Genomic DNA, 6,793 nt, shown 5'->3' with positions numbered 1-6,793 from the left:
TCTCTAAAAGTAATATGTTCAGTAGTTTATTTTGACAACCTAGAACCCATCTTATAAAGATTCTAAAACCTTCCAAAAGAGTGTCATAATCTAGAAAAAGCATACATAAAGCATAAGCATGAAGAGGTAATTTCATATAAAAGAAATGGTACCCGAGATCCCACACATTGGGCACACACTCAATGACATAAATGTCTCAGACTAACTTCGTCACCTCTTACACTAAGACCCATTAGTAGCACCATGTTCTCATAATCAATTTTCAAGCACAAGAGCTTCTGGCAGATACTTAGTCAATTCATACCTTTTTTATGTAGCCAGCAATAGCTTATGTTTATCTCATAATGTAAAATGTTTTTATTCGAATGCAAAACACCTCCAAAATCATGATTATTTTACATTACCCCAAGATTCAATTATGAAATCTCCAATACTGAATGCTCTGTACGTCTTAGCCATGAACATAATAAAATGAATCTATACATGATACTAGTCATGGAGAGTGTTACAGACCCTTTACTCTGGTAGCCTCATAGAGTGGCTTAGCTATTTCAGCAAAGCTGGGGATCCAGAGCATTCAAAATCCACCTGATGCCAAGAATTCTCACACTAGGCATTGAGTCTTTGTCAGGATGTCTAGGATGGTACCCTTACAGACTTGGGGCAGGCTTCTTTGCCCCCAACCCTTGAATTGAACCCTAAGTAGATTACTTCAGTTATGCAAATCTGTGTTCTTTCCGTTGAGACTCTATATCCCAATCATAGTGTAATGTTTAAGAGGACTTTAGTTGCCTTCATGTGAGAGTCTGTATCAGTGGCAGTCAGAAAAAAATCATTTACATATTGAAGTAAATATGGGGCATGGCCTGTCAATACTCACATAAGTCCTGATGGAGAGCTTTGTCAAAGATGGTGGGCAAGTTCTTAAATCCTTGCAGAAGTCTTGTCCAGATTAGCTGTACAGTGAACCTGTTTTCCATATCTTGCTACTTGAAGGTGAAAAGTGGTTGGTTGTTTTATCTAGGGGAATATTAAAGAAGGTACCATTTAAGTCCAAGTCTTTGTAAATGTGCCTGTTGGGTGGTGTATTAGTCAGGGTTCTCTAGAGTCACAGAACTTATGGATAGTCTCTAGATAGTAAAGGAATTTATTGATGACTTACAGTCAGCAGCCCAATTCCCAACAATGCTTCAGTCGCAGCTGTGAATGGAAGTCCAAGGATCTAGCAGTTACTCAGTCTCACGCAGCAAGCAGGCAAAGGAGCAAGAGCAAGAGGTAGACTCCCTTCTTCCAATGTCCTTATATTGTCTCCAGAAGGTGTCGCCCAGATTAAAGGTGTGTTCCACCACACCTTTAATCCCAGATGAAAGGTGTAGCCCAGATTAAAGGTGTGTTCCTTAAACTCGGAGATTCAATCTTCTGGAATCCATAGCCACTATGGCTCAAGATCTCCAAACCAAGATCCAGATAAGGATCTCCAAGCCTCCAGATAAGGGTCACTGGTGAGCCTTCTAATTCTGGATTGAAGTTCATTCCAAATATAGTCAAGTTGACAACCAGGAATAGCCACTACAGGTGGTAAGGAACTCAGAAGTGAACAAGGATTCAGGACTGTTGGATGAATGTCTCCTACCATCTTATTCACCTACCTCAGGTCTTGATTGATCTACAGTCTTTCCCTCCATGCTTTTTTCACCCCTGTTTAAAGTTTTTTTTATTATGTATTTTCCTCAATTACATTTCCAATGCTATCCCAAAAGTCCCTCATACCCTCCGCCGACTCCCCTACCCACCCATTCCCACTTTTTGGCCCTGGCGTTCCCCTGTACTGGGGCATATAAATTTTGCATGTCCAATCTGCCTCTCTTTCCAGTGATGGCCGACTAGGTCATCTTTAGATACATATGCAGCTAGAGTCAAGTGCTCTGGGGTACTGCTTAGTTCATAATGTTGTTGCACCTACAGGGTTGAAGATCTCTTTTGCTCCTTGGATACTTTCTCTAGCTCCTCCATTGGGGGCCCTGTGATCCATCCAATAGCTGACTGTGAGGATCCACTTATGTGTTTGCTAAGCCCCGGCCTAGTTTCACAAGAGACATCTATATCAGGGGTATATTCTATAAGACTGACATGGAATGAGGATTCTACACTCTTGAAGTCAATTAATAAGGGGCTAGAAACCCTGAAGGGCTTCCAGTGAACAAAGGTACTTGCTTATTCTTACAGAGGTATCATAACATTCAGATATACCACAACTGGGCATAGGTGAGAAGCGAGGTTAGAGGTATCAGGGCAATATATTATTCTGGGGGGGATGGCAAAGGGCTCCATTACTTTTCTTTGGCCGCTGCAGGTATTCATTCTTCAAAGAAAAGACACAGAACAGAGGTGGGTTTTCCTGGTCCATTTTCTTGCCTCCAGGATAAAAGTGAATTTGAGCTCCCGTTTTAGTCAGGAGGTTTCTCACTAACAGGGGATAAGTGCATTCCAGAATCACCAGGAAAAGTGAATAATAGTCTTTTTGCCCAAGTCTACACACTGCTTGATAGTGTAGGTACCCATAGAACCTTGATTGAGGGTAGTTTGGGTCATCATGAGTCACAGAGGCCTCTAGAAGACTGGATATTGAGACTCAGTATCCAACAGAGTGTTCACTGGGCACTGTCATCTTTCTAAGTTTACCTTGGGCTATGGAGGGGATTTCAACTCCCAATTCTACTAGTCAGAGAGTACCAGAATAGGCTTTAACTCCTAGAAGTTCACAGGATTCTGGTGGCATTGATCCTTCCAGTGCCCCATTTACTTGCAGGATACACATTGGTCTCTAAGGATCTTTGAATGTGGTGAATAACCAGGCTTATTTGAGCTGACCTAGTGTCAGTAGAAGCCTTTCACCATCCTCCCTGTTGTCCCTTGGCTGCCACCCACATCCATGACAATTTCTTAGCTTACTTGTCCACTGGACATCCCCAGTTGTTAACGTCTTTTGAACAATCTCCATGATTTCAGACAAATTCTTACCTTCAAAGCTTTAAATCTTCTAGATCTTCTTGTGGATATCTGGAACCAAGTTACCTACAAAGTCCACATTGATGGCCTGTTGATTATATGTCACATCTGGGTCAATCAATGTGTAAGTTCTGTAGGCATCCATGAGTCACTCCAGGAAGTTGACTGGGGGCTCTGTACTATTTCACCCACCTTTAATAAATTTGTAGTGGGCCTGGCTGTCACCTGGATAACTCTCATAAGAATCTTGTTAAAACTTTTAAGTGCTTCCTTACCTTCAGCTGAATTGGAGTCCCAGGCAGGAATGGTCTTAGAGAAGGCAGCATCAACTTCCTACTGGATTCTTGGAACATCTGCTGTCCTTTTCTGGGACCAACTTGTGGGTCCCACACAATGTGATCCTGTTTCTCTGTAGTAAACAGCATCTGAAGGAATTGTTAGATGCCCTCCCAAGAAGGATGGTGAGTGAGAAATATAGTCTCAAGAAGAGAAATCGAACTTGAGGTTTCTCAGAAAAAGTGGGATTATCAGCCTTCCAGTTATGAATATCACAGGTGGAGAAGGACTGGTAGACCATAAAAGGTCTCTCATGTGAAGCAGATTGAAGTGCTATGATGTGCAGGGAAGGTGCTTCCACTGAGGGATGGAAGGAAGTGCCTGACCTAGTATGGAAGGAGACAGTCAAGTGAGGAAGGGAAGGGAGAGCTGAGGGAAGAGAAGTGGCCTGGCAGAGGTGTGAAGCTTCTTAGAGTACTCAGTAAGGAGGAAGCATGGGATCTTTGTCACCCAATAGGGTTAGGATTGGAGAACCTCATTTGATGCAGTCTTGGACAGCCTCCTTAATGGCTTCGATAATCGCCATTGTCTGTCCGATCTGGTCTTGAAAATTCCCAGAAAGTGCAGATGCCTTCTCCTCCTCTGTGGGTCAAAGAGAAGAAAATGCCAGGCCATGACATAGTTGATCTGATCAGGGTCTCCCGGCGTGGTGGAGAACTAGAGCTTGTATGGTAAGAAGAAGAGCAGAGTCAAATCAGCCCTCTGGGGGACAACCAGTACAAAAGATGGCCATTTGAGCTCATAGAGAGTATGGAGCCTCCCAGGAAAAACTTGGGTATCTAAAACAGCAATGACCTTTTGAAAATTTTTGAAATGGCCCAGAAAAGCTTCAACAAGGATGTCAGGAGTTGAGGAAGACTGGCCCATAATGAGGAGTGAAGAAGAATAGCACGATGAAGAAGAGATTGAAAAATGAATTAGAGAATAACAGGACTAAGAAACAATGGGAAAGCAAGGCAGAAGCTGTGGCAGAAATGGGAGTTAAGCAAAGGACCTGGTCGGGTTTCCCTCCCAAGTGCAAAGATGGAGATGGAGATATGAGCCCTTCTACCTAATGGAGAATTAAGGCATCCCAATATTGCTTTCAGTTTCTCTTCTTTAATCCAACAAAGGGTATAAATCACTAGAAAAAAACCAATCCCCTCCTGCCCAAAAAAAAAAAAAAAAAAAATCACCTACCTAGGTTCAGAAGGGCCAACTGGCTTGTCGGTGCTCATTGATACTGACTGAGGGGTAGTAGATGGTTTGACACTTTTCTGGACAACACACCACCAAGTGCTGAGTGAGGTTCAGCATTAGTCCCAGAAACGACCCAGGCAATGATCTCAGTCAGATATGTTTCGTTTATTGATCACATATTCAAGACAGATTAATCAATAACACAGCCAGGAATAGGGAACAAGATGCAACCATTGGCAGTTACTTATCAGGGCCAGTTTTTACATAGGAAAATTATAAACAGGTACATTTGCAACATTTAAGCTATCTAAACAAAGTAGTGTTATCTGCCATTAAAGCTGATTGGGTGGGTCTAGAGGTGGTGAGGATAAGAAATTTCCAGAGTCCACCAGGCTCTGTGACAAAGAACAACAATAAGACTTTATGGTCAGGGCAGAAACATTAGGACACATTAAGATCATAAGCTACAAAATGAAGGTTGAGGCAATATATTAGAATTAACCTCAGGTATTAAGATTTTACACTAACATACATTTACAGAACATTGCTTCCAAACACATAATTATATGCCCTCATTGTTGTAACACATAGTTCTTTCTCTAAACTTAGTCACATAGCAGACTCAAAGCAGGAACCAACAGACACAAGAACATTGAAATAACACCATGCATCCCACTGGACCACCATAGATTAAATCCAGATTTAAACAACAGAAACAACAGGGAGCTTAAAAACTAATGGAAACTCAACACACCTTTATTGAATGAAAAAATTATTTCAAGACAGGGAGAAAGAAATTAAAGATTTACTAGAATTTAAGAAAAAATGATAAACAGTACTTACAAACTTGTGGGACACAAAGCAGTGCTAAGAGGGAAGTTCGTAGTAATGAGTGACTACATTAAGAAAATGGGGGAGGGGTCGCCATCTGGGTTCCGGGACTCCGCAGGACCTAGGAAATTAGTCTGAACAGGTTAGAGGGTGCGCCAGAGAACCGGACAGCTTCTGGGACGGGCGGAAGCAAAGAGCCACTGAGGCAGCACCCTTGGCGGGCCGCAGACAGCCGGCCACCATCCGGACCAGAGGACAGGTGTCCGCCTGGCTTGGGAGGCGGCCTCTGCCTCAGCAGCAGAGGTTGCCATCTGGGTTCTGGGACTCCGCGGGACCTAGGAAATTAGTCTGAACAGGTTAGAGGGTGCGCCATAGAACCGGACAGCTTCTGGGACAGGCAGAAGCACAGAGCACAGAGCCGCTGAGGCAGCACCCTTGGCGGGCCGCAGACAGCCGGCCACTGTCCGGACCAGAGGACAGGTGTCCGCCTGGCTTGGGAGGCGGCCTCAGCCTCAGCAGCAGCGGTCGCCATCTTGGTTCCAGGACTCCCTGGAACTTAGGAATTTAGTCTGCACAGGTGAGAGTCTGCACCACAGAAGCTGACAGCTTCTGGGAACTGCCAAAGCAACACAGCTTCTGAGAGAGGCCCTGTTTTGGGCCTTCTTCTTCGACCAGGAGGAGGTCCAAAAACAAGATATCTGCGCACATTCCCTGTAAGAGAGCTTGCCAGCAGAGAGTGCTCTGAGCACTGAAACTCAGAGGAGAGAATCTGTCTCCCAGGTCTGCTGAGAGACGGTAACAGAATCACCAGAAGAACAATCTCTAAACAGAGTCAACTATAACTACTAACTCCAGAGATTACCAGATGGCGAAAGGTAAACATAGGAATCCTACTAATAGGAACCAAGACCACTCACCATCACCAGAACCCAGAACGCCCACTTCGCCCAGTCCAGGGCACCCCAACACACCCAAAAACCTAGACCTAGATTTAAAAGCATATCTCACGATGATGGTAGAGGACATCAAGAAGGACTTTAATAAATCACTTAAAGAAATACAGGAGAACACTGCTAAAGAGTTACAAGTCCTTAAAGAAAAACAGGAAAACACAATCAAACAGGTAGAAGTCCTTACAGAAAAAGAGGAAAAAACATACAAACAGGTGATGGAAATGAACAAAACCATACTAGACCTAAAAAGGGAAGTAGAAACAATAAAGAAAACTCAAAGTGAGGCAACACTGGAGATAGAAACCCTAGGAAAGAAATCTGGAACCATAGATTTGAGCATCAGCAACAGAATACAAGAGATGGAAGAGAGAATCTCAGGTGCAGAAGATTCCATAGATAACATTGGCACAACAATCAAAGAAAATGGAAAATGCAAAAAGATCCTAACTCAAAATATCCAGGAAATCCAGGACACAATGAGAAGA

The sequence above is a fragment of the Mus musculus genome, chromosome 7 (genome assembly GCF_000001635.26).
Source record: "Mus musculus strain C57BL/6J chromosome 7, GRCm38.p6 C57BL/6J".
In the NCBI taxonomy this organism is placed as follows: domain Eukaryota; kingdom Metazoa; phylum Chordata; class Mammalia; order Rodentia; family Muridae; genus Mus; species Mus musculus.
Note: the sequence above shows the minus strand (reverse complement) of the source record.